This window comes from Rhinoraja longicauda, chromosome 15 (assembly GCF_053455715.1).
Source record: "Rhinoraja longicauda isolate Sanriku21f chromosome 15, sRhiLon1.1, whole genome shotgun sequence".
NCBI classification, from domain to species: domain Eukaryota; kingdom Metazoa; phylum Chordata; class Chondrichthyes; order Rajiformes; family Arhynchobatidae; genus Rhinoraja; species Rhinoraja longicauda.
In genome coordinates, this window is record NC_135967.1 from 17,431,668 (window position 1) to 17,458,020 (window position 26,353).

At 42.6% G+C, this 26,353-nt stretch overlaps 1 protein-coding gene and 1 long non-coding RNA gene across 3 annotated transcripts in view; one reads left to right on the forward strand and one right to left on the reverse strand.

Annotated features, from left to right (window-relative positions):
* LOC144600552 (5-hydroxytryptamine receptor 2A-like) overlaps positions 1–26,353 on the forward strand; it is a 141,219-nt gene that overhangs the window by 63,404 nt on the left and 51,462 nt on the right. The gene's annotated exons all lie outside the window — the stretch shown is intronic.
* Positions 1,745–26,353, reverse strand: part of LOC144600553 (uncharacterized) — a 32,960-nt gene continuing 8,351 nt past the window's right edge. Inside the window, exons 2-3 of the long non-coding RNA XR_013548153.1 lie at positions 6,849–6,957; positions 1,745–1,976 (exon numbers count right to left, since the gene is read on the reverse strand). This is a non-coding gene — a long non-coding RNA (uncharacterized LOC144600553). The remainder of the gene's footprint in view (positions 1,977–6,848; positions 6,958–26,353) is intronic.

Below are 26,353 nucleotides of genomic sequence, written 5' to 3' on the forward strand. Positions count from 1 at the left end.
TGTAGTAATGGATGCAGGTTAATCACATTTTTTTTTTTATCTCCGCAGGCATTTTTGGTGTTATCCAATTTAGCTATGAGAATTTAAAAACATTTGACTTTGATGAGGAAATAGAAAATTGGTGGACAGATAATTTGAATATTTATATATGCTTACCACGTAAAGCAGCCATTTACATTTGGTCACCAATAGGCCAGTGTAAGAGTGGAAACAGCAGGAGTGGAGTTTTTGCTAACTGCACCATAAAATTGGCCATGATGATCTTGCTTCAGGGGATGAGACAGATGCGAAGTTGCATCTCTCTTATGCTTCTGTACACATCAAACGAACAAGTCACAGTGGAATACTAACTGGATGAAATACAAAACCATTACTATCGTTGGCCAAAACCAAGAAGGATATCATCCCATGATTTTTACACATATTTATTCAGATTTTAAGGGAACTTAATGTAAGTGTTGATTTGATCAAAATGATGGAAACCAACAAAGACTTTCCATTTTGTTCAATATAAAGGATTCTGTAAGACATCTTGGCAATACGTTTATGCAATTTTGTCTTTTCATTAGTCTGGATTTTGCCTTTTTTCTCCAATCCTTGTATTACAATAACAAATCTTTAATCACATTCTTGCTCTATATTACTTTCAAATAATGTTTTGTAGGGCAATGCCTTCGTCTGACAAGTCTGTAATTGAATTGCAACTGAAAGTACAAAGGTCCTGGCTATGAACCAATAAAGACCTGAATTCATTATTTGGGAATGGAGGATAAGTTGACAACTTGGAAAGCTATTATCGTCATCTATGTGTGGAAGCTAAGGAGATGGGTGATGACTTCAATTAATATTTCTCTCATCTAAAGTGATGAAAAGGATTGCCCAGGGCAGGATGTACACAGTAAGCAGGTAAAGCTCTGGAAAGTGTTGTAGAACAGAGAGACCAAGGGGAACAAATACATAGTTCTCCAAAATTGGTGATACAGGTGCCTTCGTCGGTCAAGGAACAGAGTACACAATGTCATGTTATAGCTACACAAGACATTGGTGAGACCACACCTAATATATAGAAATTGGTATTGGTTTATTTTTGACAGCACCGAGATACAGTAAAAAGCTTGGTCTGTGTGCTATTCCATCAAATCATGCAGTACTATCAAGCCATACACAAGTACAAAGGAGATTGAAAGAGGAAAATACTGGAGTGAAGGATAGAGTGTTACAGCATTATGGTGTTACAGCTACAGAGAGAGTGCAGTTAAAATCTTTCAAGGACCACAATGATTTAGGTTAGGAGCTCTTGGTTTGTGACACGACAGTTCAGTAGCCTGATAACAATATGAAAGAAACTTCAACTGAATCTAGTGATATGTGCTTTTGGGCTTTTGAAATCTTCTGCCTAACTACGAGAGAGGAGAGGAGGGAATGACTAGGCTATAGGTGGTCCTTGTTCTGTGAGCTGTATTTCCGAGGAAGTTGTGGTGGTGGTTGGTGTGATCCATTATACTCTCTGCAATTTCTTGTGATCTTGGGTGCAGCTGTGGACAACTTCCTCAGAAATACAGCTCCCAGTTGTGAAGCAACTCAATAGGAGTTTTTCGACGTTGCATCTGCCAAGTTGATGAGAGATGCTGGAGACATGCCAAACTTCCTTCATCTTAATAACAATAATAATAATAATGATAATAATATATTCCTTTATTCATCCCAAAGTAGAGGCATCGGTGAGCTTTCTTTGCCATAGTTTCAATGTGGTTGGTCCAGGACAAATTGTTGGTGATATGTACACCGAGACACTTGAAGCTCTCGACCATCTCCATTGCGCCACCGTTGATGGGGCATATACAGCACCTCATTTGCTGAAGTTAATAACTCTTCAACTTGCTGAAATTCAGGGAGAGATTGTTCTTTTGACGCCATCTCCTTGCCTTGCTCCGTCTCATCACTGTTTGAGATCTGATCCACTATAATGGTGTCATCTGCAAATTTACAAATAGAGTTAGATCAGAATATGGCCACACAGTTATGAATAGATAGTCTTGCGGGGCACCAGTATTGAGAATTATCACTTGCACCGTCCTGCTCACCATGCTTTAGGAAGAATGTGATTAATCGAGAGACGGCGTGGAAATATTTCAGAAGGATGTTGCTGGAACTGGAGGGCATGATTTAAAGGGAGGGATTGGAGAGTCAAGGGCTATTTCCCCTAGACCATTGAAAGCTAAGCGTTGCCTTAAAGAGAGACAAAGATAAACTAATTGGTTGATTTTTCCCCCAGTGTAGAGGACATAGGTTTAAGGTGAAGCAGGAAAGATTTCAAGGGGCCTAAAGGTTAAGTTTTTCACTCAGAGGGTCGTGGGTATACGGAACAAGTTGCCAGAGGAAGTGGCAGAGATGGACACAATTAAAATGTTAAAAAGTCATTTAGACATTTAATTTGGAAATGTATTTAGAAATTTAAGAAAGGTTTAGAGGGATATGGGCCAAACTCAAGCAAAGGGCACATAGGGACATTGAAAGCTTGGGCTAGTTGGGCTGAAGGGTCTGTTTCCGAACTGCATAACACTATGACTCTATGGTACTATAATTTGATAAATAATTCATAATTGGGAATCTACAGCATATGGTGAGGGCATTGAGTCAGAGAGAGATACAACGCAGAAATAGACCCTTTGGCCCGTCAAGTTAATAACTACCCATTTACATGAACCTTGCCTTAATCCCTTTAAGGGATTGACCAGGTGGGCGGAGGAATGGTTGATGGAATTTAATACCGAGAAGTGTGAGGTGTTGCATTTTGGGACATCGAACAAGGGCAGGGCCTACACAGTAAATGGTAGGCCTCTGGGTAGTGTTGCAGAGCAGAGGGATCTAGGAGTACAGGTGCATGGTTCCTTGAAGGTTGAGTTGCAGGTAGATTAGGTGGTCAAAAATGTTTTTGGCACTTTGACCTTCATCAGTCTGTGTATTGAGTATAGAAGTTGGGAGATCATGTTGCAGTTGTAAAAGATGTTGGTGAGACTGCCTTTAGAATATTGTGTTCAGTTCTGGGCACCATGTTATAGGAAAGATATTGTCAAGCTTGAAAGGCATCAGAAAAGATTTACGAGGATGTTGCCAGGACTAGAGGGTGTGAGCTATGGGGAGAGATTGAGAAGGTTGGGTCTATATTCCATGGAGCGCTAGAGGATGAGGGGAGATCTTATAGAGGTGTACAAAATCATGAGAGGAATAGATCGGGTAGATGCACAGTCTTTTGCCCAGAGTAGAGGAATCGAGGACCAGAGGACATAGGTTCATGGTGAAGGGGAAAAGATTTGATAGGAATCCGAGAGGTAACTTCTTAACACAAAGGGTGGTGGGTGTAAGGAACAAGCTGCCAAATGAGGGAGTTGAGGCTGGGACTATCTCATCGTTTAAGAAACAGGGATGTGGCCCAAGCACAGGCAAGAGGGACTAGTGTAGCTGGGACATTGTTGGCCGGTGTGGGCGAGTTGGTCTGAAGGGCCTGCTTCCACACTGTATCACTCTATGACTATGACTCTAATGGTATTTTTTGAATTATGTTGAATAAATTCTTGAGAACATTTATAGGATTTTGGTTAACCACAGGATGCAGGGACCAGTGATTATGTCCTTCAAAGTCCTCGCTCAGATTGAATAAGACAAATTACTTTCTCATGTACGATCTTATTCTGTGATTCGAGGCCAATGAATAACTACAGAAAGTTAACATTTCAGATGCTTTGGTAATGACTGAGTAGATGGAATATTGACTTGACTCTCTCTTTTACGATACTATGCAAATAAAGATCTGTTTTTACAGCTCTCCCGAATGTAACATTGTTTCAATGAACCAAGAGGAATAGCATTGTGCAAAATAATTGGTTTTGTCCAGAGGCAACTGGTGATTTTTTTTGACAGGGGATGCAATCATTATACATACCAATTCTCTTCAATGTGTTACCATGGCAATGAAACACTAAGCCTATGCAATCATGCAACTTCTCAAATTTATTTTCTTTAATCTGATGTATCAAAGCTTTTAGAACTATTCAATCATTCCATAATTAGTCACACTGTGCTGCAGAATTTCAAAATTATGAATAATAAAGAGAAACCCTGAGGGGTTAAAGTTAGAAAATGGCAATATTTATGCAAAAAACTCCTACTTTGGCCAAATCCATATAAAGTGGTATGGTGTAGACATAAGAAACTGCAAATAGGCACAACATGCTGGATAACTCAACAGGACAGGCAGCATCTCTGGATAGAAGGAATGGGTGACGTTTCGGGTCGAGACCCTTCTTCAGACTGAGAGTCATGGGAGAGGAAGGCACAGAGATAAGGAAGTGTAAGGTGTGAAAACGAGACATCAAAGAGGACGAGTTTCCAGGAAAATGTTACCTAGGAGAATGGGACAATGAGATAAAATTTAACCAGTGGGACAGTCAGACTGGTCGGAGAACTATATATCATATATCATATATCATATATCATATATCATATATATACAGCCGGAAACAGGCCTTTTTGGCCCACCAAGTCCTTGCCGCCCAGCGATCCCCGTACATTAACACTATCCTACACCCACTAGGGACAATTTTTTATTTTTTTTACATTTACCCAGCCAATTAACCTACATACCTGTACGTCTTTGGAGTGTGGGAGGAAACCGAAGATCTCGTAGAAAACCCATGCAGGTCACGGGGAGAACGTACAAACTCCTTACAGTGCAGCACCCGTAGTCAGGATCGAACCTGAGTCTCCGGCGCTGCATTCGCTGTAAAGCAGCAACTCTACCGCTGCGCTACCGTGCCGCCCTAGGAAGGGGGAGGGATGCAGAAAAAGGAAAAGCAAGGGTTAATTGAAGTTAGAGAATTCAATATTCATACTGCTGGGGTGTAAGCTGCCCAAGCAAAATATGAGTTGCAATTCCTCCAATTTGAGCTGGGCGTCAGTCAGACACTGTAAATGCTGATTTACAAAAAAAGGCACAAAGTATTTGCCCATATCTTCCTTTATTCCCTCAGAAATTTCTATTGTGATTTCATTACATTTGTGTATATCAATCAACTCGATTTTACCTATTCAGGTGGGAATTTGTCGGTTAATACGGAAGGTCATATTGGTAATCGGACATGTATGAACACCATACTGATATCGTACTGATATCGTTTAATGAAGTGGTTATACAGTATTCCCTTTCCTTTTATACACAAACTTGGTGATGTCGAGCCTGAGTGCCCTAACTTCCATTGTGCAAACTAAATTTGCTTTTGCCTCAAATCCTCACAGAACTTGTTCATTAGTGTATATGGGATATGGACAGACAACAATCCCGTGTGTGTTGGCATTTAGTCAGGGCTTTACCTACCAATCTTTTCTATGGCATAAGATGGAATGTCTTCACCTCCTAGCCCTATCCTTTCTCTATTAATGCCTATATTTTCTACCTGGTAAACTTCCAGCCCACGTTTATTCAAAGGGATTATTCCCAAAGCTTTACTCGTAGCTCCCCCACAACCTTCGGCAGAACTAACACCCTGGTATTGCTGGGCGTATTTTTCTATTAGTTAAATTCTCCAATTGTTCAACACTAATTCAATAGGGAATTCTTCCTTGACTGCCCTGCTCAGCAATTTCTCTTAGTTCTTCTAGCATCCAAGATACTGCGCAGAGTCCTGTTTTGCGGGAGCTTGTCAACTTTAGTCCTCCTTTATAATGTGATTCATTGTTTTGCATGGCTTGTTCCTCTGCCCAATCTCCCTGTATATTCCTTTCCAAATCTAGCTTATTATTATCATTATTCAAGTTTGCCAGAGCTTGCTTGACACTGTTAAGCCTCCGTTTGCTGTCTAGATTTTCCAGATCAAGGGCATTGATAGTGGATATCACAACACTCTAGGCTATGCCTATGTCATTAATTATACATTTTCTCATTTAGATCAGTATCGTTTATTGTCATGTGTACCAAGGTACGGTGTTGTGTGTTAACCAGTTAACAGAAAGACAATACATGATTACAATTGATCCATTTACAGCATATAGGTAAATAGTTTCGTTTAGTTTAGTTTAGTTTAGAGATACAGCGCGGAAACAGGCCCTTCGGCCCCCCCGAGTCCAAGCCTACCAGCGATTCCCACACAGTAACACTATCTTACACACACCAGAGACAACTTACACATACACCAAGCTAATTAACCTACTTACCTGAACATCTTTGGAGTGTGGGAGGAAACCAAAGATCTCGGAGAAAACCCACGCCGGTCACGGGGAGAACGTACAAACTCTGTACAGACAGCACCCCATAGTCGGGATCGAACCTGGGTCTCTGACGCTGCAAGTGCTGTAAGGCAGCAACTGCCACCGTGCCGCCCCGTGATAAGGGAATAATGTTTGGTGCAAGGAAAAGCCAGCAAAGTCCAATTAAGGATAGTCCGAGGGTCATCAAAAAGGTCGATAGTCATACAGGTCTTATCTCTGAGCTCCCACCTATTTAGTTCCCTCCTTCTTGCTCAAGCAATATTTGTGTCAAACTAATATATATAAGCTGTATATATCTCGAATTGGTCTTGGGCACCATTCTGGTAACTGTACACCTATGATATACAGCACCAAGGGCACCAATTGATAGTGTATGTTGTCCTATAGGTCTTCATCTGTCCCATTTTAAGACTAACCCATTTTGCAGTCCCTCTTTCTGTATTGGGATTCCAACCTTCCCTCCACCATTGCCGACCCAACTTTGGACTCTTCACACCTTGGATTCTGTCTTCATTCATCCATTTACTACATAGTTTATAAATAACAGAATATGCTAGAGTTGTCCCATCTCCAAAACACCATACCTTTGTTCGGTCATATATCAGTCTGACGTCTTGAGCTGTACTGCCACCGATCAGTATTCCGTGTGTCAACACCGTAATCAATGACTTCACTTTGCAGGTCATCATTTTTCTGTAAAACACAAGTAATATCTGTTCCTATTTACAGTTCTTGGTACAGGCTGATAAGCCAGTATTCCAATACATCTTGGACTTCCTTTTTCGTTTGCTTCTTCGGAGTAGGTTGTGTGATGGGGACGCCTGACCATTCTCCCTGATCTGTTCCACTTGGGGAACTTGTGATAGTGGTTGGTGGACGAGAGTCAGAGATAACATCTCGCATGCATCGGGCAGCTTGTGCTGCTGGTGATTACTCTGTTCAGTGAATTATTTTAATTGATATGATACCATTCCGCTTTGCCAGAGTCCAGCATACCCCGAGACTTGCTTTATCAACTACAGTGGGGTCAGGAATATTTGGGGGCCGAAAGGTTCCTGGCTGATAAATCCTAAGTGTAAATTTCTGCTCTACCTTGTATTAGATAGGCTTTACCCTGCCACAGCCGTATTGTATGCTTTATTACACTACTTTCTCCATCCCATCTTAACTGCTGCTGCTGCCATTTGTGCAGCCCAGATGTTGCCCCACAGCTGCTACACAGCCTTTTCATGACCAATAACTATCAGCTCGGGTTCTGAAGGTCAAGTCCCAGGAGACCTTCAATTCCTCTCATGGGCCATCCTGTCATCAAAGCAGGAGGGGTGAACCCAGTCGAGCTTGATACCTTTTTGCTTACCATCATGAGAACAAACGGTACCACAGTATTCCATGTGCAACTGTTCTGTTGGACAGCTTTCTGAATCATGGTTTTCAGGGTTCTGTTCAAACTTTAAAATATTCCACCTGAGTGCGGATGGCATGCTATGTGGATTTCCTGGTTTATCTGGGTTATTCTGGGCTCACGCTAAACAGTGTGACATTATGTTCTATGTTCTTATCCATGTTTGGCCATCAACACTTTTTAATTTGCCCAATGTTGCCTCAACCCTTAGGTGCCCCTATGTTTTTTGAATGTCATTCAATTCACAATGAGCATCGTGGCATTGGTATATTATTTTTATGACAATCTTGGGTTGGTACCACATACCATCCATTCTTAAGGCCATCCATATGAAACTGGGTATGTCCCATCTCAGATTTGTTTTAACTCATTGTCTATGGTTTGAGCTTGTATCAGATCTTCAATCTTAGTCTGATTGACTGCGACTGCATCTAACTGGTCACCTCTTGGTGTTGCCCTTCCTTTACTTCTTGGGCACCCAACCGTGCCAATTCATCTCCTCGTGTGTTCTCTACAGGGGGAAATTCATGGTGAGCTTTTATTTTACCATATTCTCATCCTTGGGCTTCCTGAATTATGTATTCGAGAAGGGACGCAATGGTACAAGTTTAACATCCGCTGACACAAAACCCCTCGCTTCCAACAGTGGCAAAAAAATCAGTTAGGCTGTTAAATGCAGGCTGCTTGAGTACATGTCAACTGGTGGGAGAAACTTGCCAGGGTGGCTGACCACATACTGTAAGCTACTGCTGCTATATCAGCATTCTGAGCACTTGTCAGAGCTGTCAGTTTTAAAGCTACCTCTGCTAGCACTATGTCGTGGTCATTTTCTGCATAAATGCCACATTCTTCATTCCTGATTTCGTTGACCACCCTGGAAAATCAATCGACAATTTTTTTTGAAGTAATATCTGTGCTTTAATTTTCATTTCCAGTGTGTCTAGTAATTACATAGTTTGCTGTGCTCACACTTGACACTTGCGATTCTCCAGGTAATTAAGAACATCTGCAAATAAAGTATGATTGCATCAAACAATTTTTTCCAAAGAAACACCAAAACTCAAAATCAGCATGTAAAAAAATCTTGCACAAGACCCATTAAGCTTCTGGAAAAAAATATTCTTGTAAGTAAACACAACATTCAGAATGCTCCCAAAATGTTCCACTCTCTCAAAATACCAATTTCAAATTCCCAATTTAAATATACCCTAATAACCAATGACCCCAAATGCCAATTTCTTCCTGAAATGAGGGCACCCCATATCCAGAATAAAAACACTCACACTTTTAACACCTTAACAAATTAATTTCAAAGGAAAGACTGTGCATTCATATTCCAAACTACTCCAGTGGAAAGATCTCATCAAATTTATTCACATTTATTTGAACAATGAAGAAAACCTTAGTTTCTTGTTATTCACAGGAGGTTTATCAGAACTTACTTTCACAACCAATTCAGTCCCTGGATCTACAACCCATCATGCCCATTTCATGAGTGCATAAACATGCTCAACAATATAATCTCAAATCACTGCAAATGCTGGAGATAAATTTGTGGAGCAAGAACAGAGCATGTTTTAAATTACAATGAGGGGGAGGATGAAGAGAAGGCAGTGTCCGTGATAGATTGGAGATTAAGATTGTCCAAGTGACACAAATGCTGTCAATGTTCTAAGTGTGAGTAATAAAGGTCTTGTAATCAGAGTAGATCTTTCCAGAGGAGTGGAACAGAGGGAGATGCATGTTTGGCAGTAGAGAACAAAACACATTCAGTGAATGCAGAACAGAGCAACTGTTAGCAATAGGAAGAAATAAAAGGAATGCTGTAAATACTCAGTAGGTGAGCTGGCCCCCATGGAGAGAGAACTGGCCAGATCTGACACAAACAGGAAAGGCAGGTTATCTGAAATTATTTGAATTCGGTATCAAGCTCCAATGACCGCAATGTGCCAGGATGGGAAATGAAGTGCTGTTCCTCAAGCTTGCTTTGGGCTTTGCTAGAATAATGTAAGAGGTCAAAGGTAGAGAGGTAAGAGTGGAAGTGGAATGCTTAGGGTCACTCTTGCAGTCCCAACAGAGACATTTTACAAAGTCATCACCCAATCTGCCTTTGATTTCTCCGTTGTGTAACATCATCACCAAATACCGTAAATTGGAAGAAGTGAAAGTAAATTTGTGATTCATCTGGAAAAATAATTTGAGTACCTAATGATTTATGATAGGAAATGATTTGCCTCAGGGAAAAAGATGCTGAGAGAAGGGAATGGATACTTAACATGAATGAGAAAGAGTTTAGTCAAGATGTCGGCTTGTAATGGGTATTTATCACTGATCTATCTCCCAAAAAGGAGAAGCGAAGTCAAGAAAGAGATGGAAAAATCAGAGATGGGCCATGTATAAGTAGCAGCAGAGTAGAAATTGACAGCAAAGGTGATGTTATTTTTGAGCTCTGTCTGAGTTCAGGAAGTATCTATGTACCTGAAACAGGTTAAAGCACTTGTGTATACTGCACTAGATGTAATCAAGTAAACCATGTGTTACACCTGTAACAGTGCTGGACCTAGAGAAGATTTAAAAAATAAGGTATGTAAAAATATGTCTGTACCTGTGTCATAGAGTAATAGAGTCATAGAAACATAGAAACATAGAAAATAGGTGCAGGAGTAGGCCATTCGGCCCTTCGAGCCTGCACCGCCATTCAATATGATCATGGCTGATCATCCAGCTCAGTAACCTGTACCTGCCTTCTCTCCATACCCCCTGATCCCTTTAGCCACAAGGGCCACATCTAACTCCCTCTTAAATATAGCCAATTAACTGGCCTCAACTACCTTCTGTGGCAGAGAATTCCACAGAATCACCGCTCTCTGTGTGAAGAAATGTTTTCTCATCTCGGTCCTAAAAGACTTCCCCCTTATCCTTAAGCTGTGACCCCTGGTTCTGGACTTCCCCAACATCAGGAACAATCTTCCCGCATCTAGCCTCTCCAACCCCTTAAGAATTTTATATGTTTCTATAAGATCCCTCCTCAGTCTTCTAAATTCCAGCGAGTATAAGCCTAGTCTGTCCAGTCTTTCTTCATATGAAAGTCCTGCCATCCCAGGGATCAATCTGGTGAACCTTCTCTGTACTCCCTCTAAGGCTAGAATGTCTTTCCTCAGATTAGGAGACCAAAACTGTACACAATAATCCAGGTGCGGTCTCACCAAGGCCCTGTACAACTGCAGCAGAACCTCCCTACTCCGATACTCAAATCCTCTTGCTATGAATGCTAACATACCATTCGCTTTCTTCACTGCCTGCTGCACCTGCACGCTTGCTTTCAATGACTGGTGCACCATGACACCCAGGTCACGTTGCATCTCCCCTTTTCCTAATTGGCCACCATTCAGGTAATACTCTGCTTTCCTGTTCTTGCCGCCAAAGTGGATAACCTCACATTTATCCACATTATATTGCATCTGCCATGCATTTGCCCACTCGCCTAATCTATCCAAGTCACTCTGCAGCCTCCTAGCATCCTCCTCGCAGCTAACACTGCCACCCAGCTTCGTGTCATCCGCAAACTTAGAGATGTTGCATTCAATTCCCTCGTCCAAATCATGAATATATATTGTAAATAACTGGGATCCCAGCACTGAGCCTTGCGGTACCCCACTAGTCACTGCCTGCCATTCCGAAAAGGACCCGTTTATTCCTACTCTTTGCTTCCTGTCCGCCAACCAATTCTCTATCCACCTCAACACTGAACCCCCAATACCGTGTGCTTTAAGTTTGTACACCAATCTCCTATGTGGGACCTTGTCGAAGCCCTTCTGAAAGTCCAGATATAACACATCCACTGGTTCTCCCTTATCCACTCTACTAGTTACATCCTCGAAAAATTCTAGAAGATTCGTCAGACATGATTTGCCTTTCATAAATCCATGCTGACTTTGTCCGATGATTTCACCACTTTCCAAATGTGATGCTATCACATCTTTAATAACTGACTCTAGCATTTTCCCCACTACCGATGTTAGGCTAACTGGTCTATAATTCCCCGTTTTCTCTCTCCCTCCCTTTTTAAAAAGTGGGGTTACATTAGCTACCCTCCAATCCTCAGGAACTACTCCAGAATCTAAAGAGTTTTGAAAAATTATCACTAATGCATCCACTATTTCTGGGGCTACTTCCTTAAGCACTCTGGGATGCAGCCTATCTGGCCCTGGGGATTTATCGGCCTTTAATCCATTTAATTTACCTAACACCACTTCCCGACTAACCTGGATTACCCTCAGTTCCTCCATCTCATTAGATCCCCGGTCCCCTGCTATTTCCGGCAGATTGTTTATGTCTTCCTTAGTGAAGACAGAACCAAAGTAGTTGTTCAATTGGTCTGCCATCTCCTTGTTCCCTATGATCAATTCACCTATTTCCGACTGCAAGGGACCTACATTTGTCTTAACTAGTCTTTTTCTCTTCACATATCTATAAAAGCTTTTGCAGTCAGTTTTTATGTTCCCTGCCAGTTTTCTCTCATAATCTATTTTCCCTTTCCTAATTAAGCCCTTTGTCCTCTGCTGGACAAGGGCGGCACGGTAGCGCAGCGGTAGAGTTGCTGCTTTACAGCGAATGCAGCGCCGGAGACTCAGGTTTGATCCTGACTACGGGTGCTGCACTGTAAGGAGTTTGTACGTTCTCCCCGTGACCTGCGTGGGTTTTCTCCGAGATCTTCGGTTTCCTCCCACACTCCAAAGACGTACAGGTATGTAGGTTAATTGGCTGGGTAAATGTAAAAATTGTCCCTAGTGAGTGTAGGATAGTGTTAATGTACGGGGATCGCTGGGCGGCACGGACTTGGTGGGCCGAAAAGGCCTGTTTCCGGCTGTATATATATGATGATGATGATGATGACTCTGAATTGATCCCAGTCCTCTGGTATGCTACTTTATCTGGCTAATTTATATGCTTCATCTTTTGTTTTAATACTATCCTTGATTTCCCTTGTTAGCCACGGATGCACTACCTTTCCTGGTTTGTTCTTTTGCCAAACTGGGATGAACAATTGTTGTAGTTCATCCATGTAATCTTTAAATGCCTTCTATTGCATGTCCACCGTCAACCCTTTAAGTATCAATTGCCAGTCTATCTTGGACAATTCACGTCTCATACCCTTAAAGTTACCTTTCTTTAAGTTCAGAACACTTGTTTCTGAATTGACTTTGTCACTCTCCATCCTAATGAAGAACTCTACCATATTATGGTCACTCTTGCCCAAGGGGCCTCGCACAACAAGACTGCTAACTAACCCTTCCTCATTACTCAATACCCAGTCTAGAATGGCCTGCTCTCTCGTTGGTTCCTCGACATGTTGGTTTAGAAAACAATCTCGCAAACATTCCAAGAAATCCTCTTCCTCAGCACCCCTGCCAATTTGGTTCACCCAATCTATATGTAGATTGAAGTCACCCATTATAACTGCTGCACCTTTAGTGCACGCATTTCTAATTTCCTGTTTGATGCCATCCCCAACCTCACTACTGCTGTTAGGTGACCTGTACACAACTCCCACTAGCGTTTTCTGCCCCTTAGTGGTTCGCAGCTCTACCCATATCGATTCCACATCCTCCGAGCTAATGTCCTTCCTTTCCACTGCATTAATCTCCTCTCTAACCAGCAACGCTACCCCACCTCCTTTTCCTTTCTGTCTATCCCGCCTGAATATAGAATATCCCTGAATGTTGAGCTCCCAGCCTTGGTCACCCTGGAGCCATGTCTCCGTAATCCCAACTATATCATAATCATTAATAACTATCTCCACATTTAATTCATCCACCTTATTACGTATACTTCTTGCATTGAGACACAAAGCCTTCAGGCTTGTTTTTATAACACTCTTGCCCCTTATATAATTATGTTGCAAAGTGGTCCTTTTTGATTTTTGCCCTGGATTTGTCATAGAGTCAGGTAGTATGGAAACAGGCTATTCAGCTTAACTGGCTCATGCTGACCAAGATGTCCAATCTATGCGAGCCACACTTGCTGTGTTTGGCCCATACCTCTTTAAAACGTTCCTATCCATGTACTTGTTCACATGTCTTTTAAGTGTTGTTATCGTACCTGCCTCAACTACCTCCTCTGGCACCTCATTCCATGTACCCCCCACTTTGTGTGAAAAAGTTCCCCCTCAGGTTCCTATTAAAGAAAACTTGCCATTCACAATGAAGGTCCTTCCCTGGACTGACCTCCTAACATCTCACATTTATCTGCATTACACTTCATTAACTATTCCTCATCCCACTTGCCAAACTGATCAAGACCCTGCTGTAATTCTGATTAACGATTTACACTATCTACGATACTGCCCACTTAAAAGTCATGTTCAAACTAACTAATCATGCCTTGCATATTCTCATCCAAATTGTTGATAAATGCCACAAATAGCAATGGGCTCAGCACTGATCCCTGAGGCACACCACTCATCACAAACCTCCAGTCAGAAAAACAACCTTCCATCATCACCCTCTGCTTCCTTCCATGAAGCCAATTATTTATCTACATCTCTTATCAATCTGTGTCTCCAAAGCTAATTACCAATGAATGCCACAATGTCACAGTTATATTTACACATTTATAAAATATAATAATAATATTCTAAAGGTCACCCTAAGAATACAATTATATCAGCAGAAGTCATCTGCACACAAAGAAACAATTATTGAATTGTCACAGTTTTGCACAATTTAATACCCAATCAAGGTTAAGACCATTGTGCACAGAATTGCTCTTTGTACACCCTATAATACACCCTATGGTACAAATTCTATGGAATTGTTTTACAAAATTTACATTACCAGACTATTTTTAATTTTGAAATCTTGTTTTTAAAATGTTAAAAAATAAGTTTTGGGGGGTATTTTAACTACTCATTATTCCTTATTTTAGCATTGTTTAATGCTGATAATGGTTAAATAGGAGGAATAATAATGATTTTGATGCATGGATAGAAATAGAATTTTCCAACGTGCCACACATTGTTAAATGACCGAATCTATAAAGAATCTGACTTTTCTTACCTGCTTATGTACCACACAGGTATCAGCAGTGACAATGACTCTTTTACATTGTAAAGAGATGGTATAAAAGTGTAACAGGTAAATAGTGTGGGTGGTGGGGAGGAGGGGGCGGTGTGAGGGGGCTGGGTTGAGTGATGTACTGTGCTGCATCTGCAATTCTCCACACTTTCTTGCAGACTCGCTCAGAGGATCCAAAGAGGATATTTTCTATGGTGCATCTATTGAAATTTGTAAGAGTCATGTGAGACTCTGATGCTCTGAATTTCCTTAGTCTTGTGAGGAACGAGAAACATCAATATGCTTTTTTGGCCATAGGATCAATGTGTTTGCACCAGGACAAATTGCTGGTGATATTTAGCCTAGAACTTGTGACACATTCTGTGTCTCAGGGTTCTGTGCTGAGCCCATTGCTGTTTGTCATCTATATCAATGATTTGGATAAGAACGGACTGGGCATGATTAGCAAGTTTGCAGATGACACAAAAGTGTGTGGTATTGTTGATAATGAAGATGTTTGTTAAAAATTGCAGCAGGATCTTGATCAGTTGGGCACGCGGGCTGAGAAACGGTTGATGGAATTTAATATGATACCATACGATACTATACGATACGATAGAACTTTATTTATCACAGGAGGGAAATTGGTCAACTGAGACAGTTTAATACTGAGAAATGTGATGTGTTGTATTTTGGGAAGACCAACATGGGCAGGATCTACACAGTGAATGGAAGGGTTCTGGAGAATGGTGTAGAGCAGAGGGCTCTCGGAGTGTAGGAACATAGTTTGTTGAAAGTGGTACCGAGGTAAACAGTGTGGTCAAAAAGGCTTTTTGCATATTGGCCTTCATCACTCAGAGTATTGAGTATAGAAGTTGGGAGATCATGTTGCAATTTAATAAGATGCTGGTGAGGCCGCATTTAGAGCATTGTGTTCAGTTCTGGCCACCATGTTATAGGGAAAGATGGTGTCAAGCTGGAAAGGGTGCAAAGAAGATTTATGAGGATTTTGCCAGGACTCAAGGAGTATGGAATGAGCAGCCAGAGGAGGTAGTTGAGGTAGGTACTATTGCAACGTTTATGAAACATTGAGACAGGTACCTGGATAGAACAGGATTAGAGGAATATGGGTCAAATGCAGGCAGGTAGGACTAGTATATATGGGGCAAGTTGGTCAGTGTGGAAAGGTTGGGCCAAAGGACCTGTTTCCAAACTGTATGACTCTATGACTCTATAACATGAAACTCTTAACCATCTTCACTTCAACACTATTGCCACAGACTGGGACTGTACTCTACCCTACTTCCTGATTTGTGAGACATTTAGACAGTCACATGAATTGGCAGGGATAAAAACCATGTGCAGACAGATGTGATTATATTGTGGTCAGCACAGATGTTGTAGCTAAAAGGCCTATTCCGATGATCATATCATCATATCATATATCTACAGCCGGAAACAGGCCTTTTCGGCCCTCCAAGTCCGTGCCGCCCAGTGATCCCCGCACATTAACACCCACTAGGGACAATTTTTACATTTACCCAGCCAATTAACCTACATACCTGTACGTCTTTGGAGTGTGGGAGGAAACCGAAGATCTCGGAGAAAACCCACGCAGGTCACGGGGAGAACGTACAAACTCCTTACAGTGCAGCACCCGTAGTCAGGATCGAACCTGTGTCTCCGGCGCTGCATTCGCTGTAAAGCAGCAACTCTACCGCTGCGCTACCGTGCCGCCCATGATGTACTGTTCTATGTTCTGGACTCACAGTGCTTGTGATTGCCCACTATAAGTCACTGAAAGAATAGTTGTAATAGTTTTGGTATAAATTGGATACATACTATTGTTAGGCATGTTCATTGTATAACATAGAACAGTACAGCACAGAATCTGACTAGGTGCATCCCAGTATATTGTGAGAATACCAGGAAATAAATTTCCGGGAACCTTGCAGAGATATTTGTATCAACATTAGCTACAGGTGAGTACCAGAAGACTGGAAGGTAACTAATGTTGTGCTCTAAATATAAGAAGAGCTGCAAATACAAACCAAGGTACCACAGGCTGTTGAGCCTAAAATCAGGAGTGGGAAAGCTACTGGAAGGGATTCTGAGAGGTAGGATCTACATGCATTTGGAAAGGCAAGGACTGATTAGGGATTGCATGACTTTATGTATAGGAAATAGTTTCTCATGAACTTGATTTCATGTTTTGGTGGCACAGTGGCGCAGTGGTTGAGTTGCTCCCTTACAGCACCAGAGATTTGGGTTCGATCCTGACTAAGGGAGCTGTCTGTATGAAGTTTGTATGTTCTCCCTGTGACCGCTTGGGTTTCCTCCGCTTTCCTCCCACATTCCAAAGATGTACACGTTTTTAGGTTTATTGGCTTCAGTAAACTTGTAAAGTTATCCCGAGGGTGTAGGACAGTGGTAGTGTATGGGGTGATCACTGGTCGTCGTGACTCAGTGGACCGAAGAGCAGGTTTTCGCGCTGCATCTAAAGGATAGTAAAGATTGAGCTTTTTGAAGAGGTGGTCAGTAAGATGGATGAGGGTAGGTCAGTAGATGTTGTCTACGTAGATTATAGCAGGGTCTTATGAAAATCCCACATTGTAGGCTGGTCTGGAAAGTTAAATCATATGCGATTCTGGGTGTGCCATTCAGTTGGATATGAAATTGGCTTGGTGATAGGAGTTAGAGGAAGATAGTGGATGCTTATTTTTGAGATAAAATTGGCGTGTCACAAATGTAATGCTACGGTGGTTATGGGAGATTTCAACATGCAGGTAGACTGGGAAAATCAGGTTGGAAATGGACCCCAGGAAAGAGAGTTTGTAGAGTGCCTTCGAGATGGATTCTTAGAACAGCTTGTACTGGAGCCTAACAGGGAGAATGCAATTCTGGATTTAGTGTTGTGTAATGATCCTGATCTGATAAGGGGACTAGAGGTAAAAGAGCCATTAGGAGGCAGTGATCACAACATGATAAGTTTTACTCTGCAAATGGAAAGGCAGAAGGGAAAATTGGAAGTGTCAGTATTACAGTATAGCAAAGGGGATTACAGAGGCATGAGGCAGGAGCTGGCCAAAATTGACTGGAAGGAGGCCCTAGCAGGGAAGACGGTAGAACAGCAATGGCAGGTATTCCTGGGAATAATGCAGAGGTTGCAGGATCAATTTATCCCAAAGGGGCGGAAAGACTCTAAGGGGAGTAAGAGACACCTGTGGCTGACAAGGGAAGTCAAGGACAGCATAAAAATTAAGGAGAGGAAGTATAACATAGCAAAGAAGAGTGGGAAGACAGAGGATTGGGACTCTTTTAAAGAGCAACAAAAGTTAACTAAAAAGGCAATACGGGGAGAAAAGATGAGGTACGAGGGTAAACTAGCCAATAATATAAAGGAGGATAGCAAAAGTTTTTTTAGGTACATGAAGAGGAAAAAAATAGTCAAGGCAAATGTGGGTCCCTTGAAGACAGAAGCAGGGGAATTTATTATGGGGAACAAAGAAATGGCAGACGAGTTAAACCGTTACTTTGGATCTGTGTTTACTGAGGAAGATACACACAATCTCCCAAATGTTCTAGGGGCCGGAGAACCTAGGGTGATGGAGGAACTGAAGGAAATCCACATTAGGCAGGAAATGGTTTTGGGTAGACTGATGGGACTGAAGGCTGATAAATCCCCAGGGCCTGATGGTCTGCATCCCAGGGTACTTAAGGAGGTGGCTCTAGAAATAGTGGAAGCATTGGAGATCATTTTTCAATGTTCTATAGATTCAGGATCAGTTCCTGTGGATTGGAGGATAGCAAATGTTATCCCACTTTTTAAGAAAGGAGGGAGGGAGAAAACGGGTAATTATAGACCAGTTAGTCTGACATCAGTGGTGGGGAAGATGCTGGAGTCAATTATAAAAGACGAAATTGCTGAGCATTTGGATAGCAGTAACAAGATCATTCCGAGTCAGCATGGATTTACGAAGGGGAAATCATGCTTGACAAATCTACTGGAATTTTTTGAGGATGTAACTAGGAAAATTGACAGGGGAGAGTCAGTGGATGCGGTGTACCTCGACTTTCAGAAAGCCTTCGACAAGGTCCCACATAGGAGATTAGTGGGCAAAATTAGAGCACTAGTGGGGGTAGGGTACTGACATGGATAGAAAATTGGTTGACAGACAGAAAGCAAAGAGTGGGGATAAATGGGTCCCTTTCGGAATGGCAGGCAGTGACCAGTGGGATACCGCAAGGTTCGGTGCTGGGACCCCAGCTATTTACGATATACATTAATGACTTAGATGAAGGGATTAAAAGTACCATTAGCAAATTTGCAGATGATACTAAGCTGGGGGGTAGTGTGAATTGTGAGGAAGATGCAATAAGGCTGCAGGGTGACTTGGACAGGTTGTGTGAGTGGGCGGATACATGGCAGATGCAGTTTAATGTAGATAAGTGTGAGGTTATTCACTTTGGAAGTAAGAATAGAAAGGCAGATTATTATCTGAATGGTGTCAAGTTAGGAAGAGGGGATGTTCAACGAGATCTGGGTGTCCTAGTGCATCAGTCACTGAAAGGAAGCATGCAGGTACAGCAGGCAGTGAAGAAAGCCAATGGAATGTTGGCCTTCATAACAAGAGGAGTTGAGTATAGGAGCAAAGAGGTCCTTCTACAGTTGTACCGGGCCCTGGTGAGACCGCACCTGGAGTACTGTGTGCAGTTTTGGTCTCCAAATTTGAGGAAGGATATTCTTGCTATTGAGGGCGTGCAGCGTAGGTTCACTAGGTTAATTCCCGGAATGGCGGGACTGTCGTATGTTGAAAGGCTGGAACAATTAGGCTTGTATACACTGGAATTTAGAAGGATGAGGGGGGATCTTATTGAAACATATAAGATAATTAGGGGATTGGACACATTAGGGGCAGGAAACATGTTCCCAATGTTGGGGGAGTCCAGAACAAGGGGCCACAGTTTAAGAATAAGGGGTAGGCCATTTAGAACGGAGATGAGGAAGAACTTTTTCAGTCAGAGAGTGGTGAAGGTGTGGAATTCTCTGCCTCAGAAGGCAGTGGAGGCCAGTTCGTTGGATGCTTTCAAGAGAGAGCTGGATAGAGCTCTTAAGGATAGCGGAGTGAGGGGGTATGGGGAGAAGGCAGGAACGGGGTACTGATTGAGAGTGATCAGCCATGATCGCATTGAATGGCGGTGCTGGTTCGAAGGGCTGAATGGCCTACTCCTGCACCTATTGTCTATTGTCTATTGTCTATTGTCGATTGAGATGAGAAGCATGTGACCAGCAGTGTGCCACTGGGATTGGGATCACTGTTCTTCGTCATATATATTAACAATTTGGATAAGATTGTAGGTAACATGATTGGTGGTACAGTGGACAGTGAAGAAGATTGTCAAAGGTTACAACAAGATATTAAAGTCATAGTCATAGTATTATCTAACACAGAAACGGACCCATTGGCCCACCTTGTCCATTCCGACCAAGTTGGCATTCTGGGCTAGTCCCATATGTCTGCATTTGGCCCATGGCCCTCTGAACCCTTCCACTCCATCTATCTGTACACGTTTCATTTGAATGTCATAATTGAACGATATTGATCAATGGGGAAAGTGGGTGGGAGAATTTGGACAAGTGCAAAATGATGCATTTTGGGAAGTTTAACAAGAGCAGAATATAGACAGTAGATGGCAGACCCCCAATAGAATGCTATTGAAGAAAGAAACAGGGGTAAAAGTACATGGTTCCTTGAAAGTGGTGACGTGGATAGACAGAGAGATGAAGCAGCAGATGACATGCTTAGCCTCATCAGTCAGGGCACTGAGAATAAGAATTGGGATGTCATGTGCAGTTGTTCAATCATTGACCGCAGCTGGAATTTATAAAATCATGAGGGCCCTAGATGCGATAGATAATTATGGTCTTTTCCCCAGGGTAGGAGTGATTAAAAATCAATTAATAGCTTTAAAGTGAATGGGGATATTTAAAAGGGACTGGAGGGGGACATTTTTCACACAGAGGGTGGTGGGTATATGGACTGAGTGTCAAAAGACATGGTTGAGGCAGGTATAGCTACAACATTTAAAACACATTTGGATGGAAGTAGGCCAAACACAGGCAAATGGGTAGTATAACTTCCCTGGTGTATAACATTATGACTCTTTGACTTTATGGGTCAGGAGGAAGTCAAACAAAGCATGTTTGATTATTCCAAGAAATCTTGACAGCCTTTTGTGGAACTTTCAGCATGTCTTTGTTTCAACCAAAAAGACACAATCCTCAAAGGGATAACAGCCTTAAAATTACAATCATTGTTCACAACCACTAATTCATATGCTCGAGTCATCTGATTAGATGGTTTTTTTTCTCTGAATTAGTCATTGCAAAAACCTTACTTACCAGTACATTTGCTCTGCGCCAGACTTTAGGGCATAAAATTGAATCAACTACACTGCATATAGAAATTAAATTCCAAAAAATATTAGGAAGATATGGTGTCTGTAAGTGAGACACCCACTGTGTTGTATTGGAAGCTCTCTCAGTTCATTGCAACTGCATTAAAGTTAAAATAGACTGTGTTAGTAAGTCTGCTATTTAGAAGACTTCCATCGGGACGACATGGTGGTGCAGTGGTAGAGTTGTTACCTTAAGGCCCTGTCCCAGTTAGGCGTTTTTTAACGCGACTGCTGGCGACTGTCATAGTCGTAGCAGGTCGCTGAAAAGTCGACTTCTGCACCCCCCTATGACAATGTCTACGACAAGCTACAACAACCTACCACCTAGTCGACGTCAAGGTACGGAAAGGTACCGACAACCGGCGACCCAATCATCGCAAGTAGAACGTCCACCTACGAGCGCACCTACGACAACCGACGACGACACCTACGACAACCTACAGAGGCGACAACCTACGACAACCACCGAAGTCAACCTACGTCCACCCGCGACAAGCTACGACCCTGAAGACTGAAGACAATTGAAGACAATTCACATTTCACCCAGTTTTCCTATAAAGGGGGGTATACGATAGGATTTCCAATCATTCTGCATCATGACTATTTGAAAGTGATGCCATGAGAAACTACTCTGAAATACAATAACTTCATACATCAATTTTCCGTGGAAATGTCAAGAATTTCCTTTATTGATATTCAAACAAATTTTTTTTAAAGGTTGATAAGAACATATAAGTGCATACAAAAATATTGTAATAATCTTCAATAAATGTCAATAAACTTCAAACTTCAAACATTAAAATTCAAACTTTAAACAGTTTACAAGTGCAAAAACATACAAAACCTAACATTATTTATGGACACGTTACACTGATGGATGATCAGATCAAGTCCACACTTGGAATTTGCCGAACAACCTGGCGACAACCTACGTCACCTGACGACAACCTGGCGACAACCTATAACAGCGCCCATGTCAGGAGATGTCAAGCTATGCTCATTGGCGTCAAACCAACAGTCGTCGAAAATTTCGCAGAATCCAGCGGCAACCAGAAAAACGCTACGACTCTTTGGAGACTACTCTCACGACCATGCACACGACACCCCGGCGACCGTGTAGCGACAGCCTAGTCCCCTGTAGTCGCCTAAAAAAATCGCCGAACTGGGACAGGGGCTTCACAGTGCTTACAGGGTCGGAGACCCGGGTTCGATCCTGACTACGAGTGCTGTCTGTACAGAGTTTGTACATTCTCTCCGTGACCGCATAGGTTTTCTTTGACATCTTCGGTTTCTTCCCACACTCCAAAGACGTTTCTAGGTTAATTGGCTTGGAATAAATGTAAAAAATGTCCCTAGTGTGTATAGGATCATGTTAATGTGCGGGGGCACAGGTCGGTGCGGACTCGGTGGGCCGAAGGACCTGTTTCCGCTCTTTATCTCTAAACTAAACTAAATATAACACAACTATTCCTCAGAGAATTTGATGACATTCATATTAAACCCATACAAAAATAACGGAAAACATTTCAACACTGACGAATATATGACATAATTGGCCACATGAATAAAATCCTATTTTTTTTGTAAGCATACAGTGGTATTTTTTGTTTCCATTTCTGCTTTGTAGCGTCTGCAATTCTTTTTTTTTGTATTTTCATTAAACGACAGTTATCTGGTTAATAACTGAGCAGAGACCCAACCTGAATATAGAAAGTTCAGTTCTGCATCCAGATTACGAATGGAGATAAGAACAATGCTAAAAGGACACAAAGTGCTGGAGTGACTAGTAGATCTGGCAGCATCTCTGGAGAACATTGATAGGTGATATTTCGGGTTGGGACAGTTCTTCAGACCAATTGTAGGATGGGAGAATAATGCTGGAAAAGGGAAGTGACAGGACACAACATGGTTGGTAATAGATCAACTTAAGTGAGGGGGGAGGAGTTTGACAGGCAGATGGTTGAAACAAAAGCCAGAGATATGAACAATAGGTGTGAGGTAGTTTTGAAGAGTTACAGATTGTGAAGCAAGGGGGAGGAAAGTAGCACGGGTGGCGATGGATGGGAGAATTTAACATTGTAAGCTACTCAAGCAAAATATGAGGAGTGTACAGGAGGCCATATCAGGAACACTGAGGTTAGATGAGGTTAGAGTAAGTACGTGTGAAGTACATGTGAACCTCTCACCTGGTAGGACTGCTGGGGTCACTGGATGGAGGCGAAGGAGAAGGTATGGGGACAGGTGTTACATCTCCTGCGGTTGCAGGGGAAGGTACCTGGGGAGAGGGTGGTTGGTTGGGGAGGGATGAGTGAACCAAGGAGTGGTGGAGGGAGTGGTCTCTGCAGAAGGCATCACTGGTGGTGGCATCATGTTGCAGATGACAGAAATGTCACAATATGATGTGTTGGATGAGGAGGCTGGTGGTGTGAAAAGTGAGGACATTGGGATATTTAGTTTAGATGGCTCTATGATGGCTAACATAATGTACATTCACTTGGTAGGATAGAGCAAGAAATTTATCGTGACGTCCATCTCAGTTATAAGAATCCTAGATATTTTATAGAAACTATTTTGCAAATATAGTGTTTTGCAAGTTCAGATAAACATATAATTATGGACACAAAGTTCTGAAGTAACTCAGTGGATCAGGCAGCATCTCTGGAGAACATCGATAGGTGACGTATCAGGTTGGACAAAACATTAGCTACCCATGTTCTCCAGAGATGTTGCTTGCCCTACTGAGTTACTCCAGCATGTTGTGTCTTTTTTTGTAATCAGCATTCACAGTTTCTTGTGGCTCCATATAATTATGGATCTTCAAATCAATTCTAATTGAGTGAAAGCTTAATTATTATCAGCTACATGATTTATAATTGCTAGCTGCAACCTATGTTTCACTAAGCTAAATGCTTATAATCAGTTTTAAATTGTGAAATATGTTATTCATTAGTGTGACATTGCTCTTGGGAACTGTCATATCAGATACATTAGTTTTCTAGAAGTAAGAAGACTCCAGGGATAAAGATGTTTGAATAATTCAGCTGGATTTATATTCCTGTACTGAAATAATTTGAAGCACATTATTGCATTCTGACTTGAAGTTACCATATTGTTTTTGTGATATCCAAGACCAGAAATGCTGCCAGAAATCACTGGAGAGTGGCAGAGAAGTCTTCAAAAAACTCAAATCAGATTCATAAGCCATGATCTCCCACACACAAAACCATGTGGACTATCCCTAATCAGCCTTTGTCTATCTAAATGCATATGCAGTAAACCCTTGTTTTAACGGACCCCTTTATACCAGATTTGGGTTATAGCGGACGGACCTGCCAACGCCACCCTGGCTCTGACCGACCACACAACCCCGGCTTCCGGCGCTATCCCCGGCTCGTAAGGTGCACCAGCGAGCCCTTGACCGTCGCCTCCTCCTCCTTCTCTCAACGACATATTCCACCTTGGAAGTGGGGAGCAGCCAAAGTGACGGCTGACAGGAAGAAGGGATGGCTAGAGGTGGAGAGGGAGAGAGGGGGAAGAGGGGAGGGAGCCCCATGGTGGCTGGCGGTGGCCTGAAGAAAGCGCTGTTCCCAGGGGCTACAATGTGGTTCTTGGTTCCTGGTTCTTGGTCCTCCAAAATATTCCAAATGGAATTTAAACTGGAGGTGAGCTGCATCAACTGGTGAAGGGCATGCTGGTGCAGACAAATGGCATAGGTGCCTGATTTTAAGGTGACACGACACAAAGTGCTGGACTAACTCAGCAGATTGAATCAGGCTGAAGAAGGGTCCCAATGTCACCTATTCATGCTTTTCAGCTATGCTGCCTGACCCTCTGAGTTACTCTAGCACTCTCCCCCCCCCCTCCCCCCCCCCCCCCCCACCCCATCATGGTCTATTATAATGAGGATTCACTGTATATTTTATCCCTCAGAATACTCTCCAGTAACTTGACGACCACCAACGTTAGGCTCACTGGTCTATACTTCCCAAGCCTTTCCTTGCAGCCCTTCTTAAATAGAGGCCCAGCATGACCCACACTCCAGCCTTCTGGCACCTCACCCATGCCTAAGATAATTCATATCTCCAAGTCAGGGCGCCTGCAACTTCTTCTCTAGCATCCCACAATGCCCTTGAATATATCTGATCAGGCCTCAGAGATTTAGCCACCTTCATGCGCCTTAAGACGCTCAAGGTTTCAAGGGTTTCAAGGTCAGTTTATTGTCACATGTACCAATTAAGGTACAGTGAAATTTGAATTACCATACAGCCATACTAAACAAAAAGTAACAAGACACACAACTACATAAAAGTTAACATAACCATCCATCACAGCAGATTCCCCACATTCCTCACTGTGATGGAAGACCAATCTTCTTCCTCCTTATTCTCCTGCGGTCGGGGCAGTCGAACCATCCGCAGTCGGGGCGATCCAAGCTCCTGCAGCCAGTGGTCAAAGCCCCCGTGTCCGGGCGATTGAAGCTCCCGTGCGGGGCGATTGAAGCTCCCGCGATCGGGACGGTCGAAGCTCCTGTGGTTTGGAGTTCCCAAAGTCGGTCTCTGACTAGAGACCGTGAGCTCCACGATGTTAAAATCCGCAGGGTCCCATGGTAGAGCTCAGAGGTCGATCGCTGGCAAAGGGATCGCGGGCTCTGTGATGGGAAATCCACAGGCTCCTGCCGTGGAGCTCCCGGAAACGGTATCCAGCAAAGGCTGCCAATTCCTCGATGTTAGGCCGCAGTGCGGACTGAGTTACGATACAAAAAGAATCGCATATCTGTCGAGGTAAGAGATTGGAAAAAGTTTCCCCCAAAACCCCCCACACATCCCCCACATAAAACAAGCTAAAGAACACTAAAAACTTACATTTAACACATACAAACAGACACCAAAGAAGGAAGGGACAGACTGTTGGTGAGACAGGCATTGCTGGTGCCATCCGGTGGTTAACAGCACCGGCATTGTGAATTATTGTGGAGGACATGTTGACACCTATCATCACTGATTGTAGACTGTGGTTCAGGAAGTCAAGGATCCAGTGGCAGAGGGGTGTGCTGATTCCAAGGACATGGAGTTTGGAGATGAGTTTGGATGGAATTATGGTGTTGAAGGCAGAGCTTTAGCAGATAAATAAGAGTCTAGTGTCGGGATCCTTATTGTCTAGGTGTTCCAGAGAT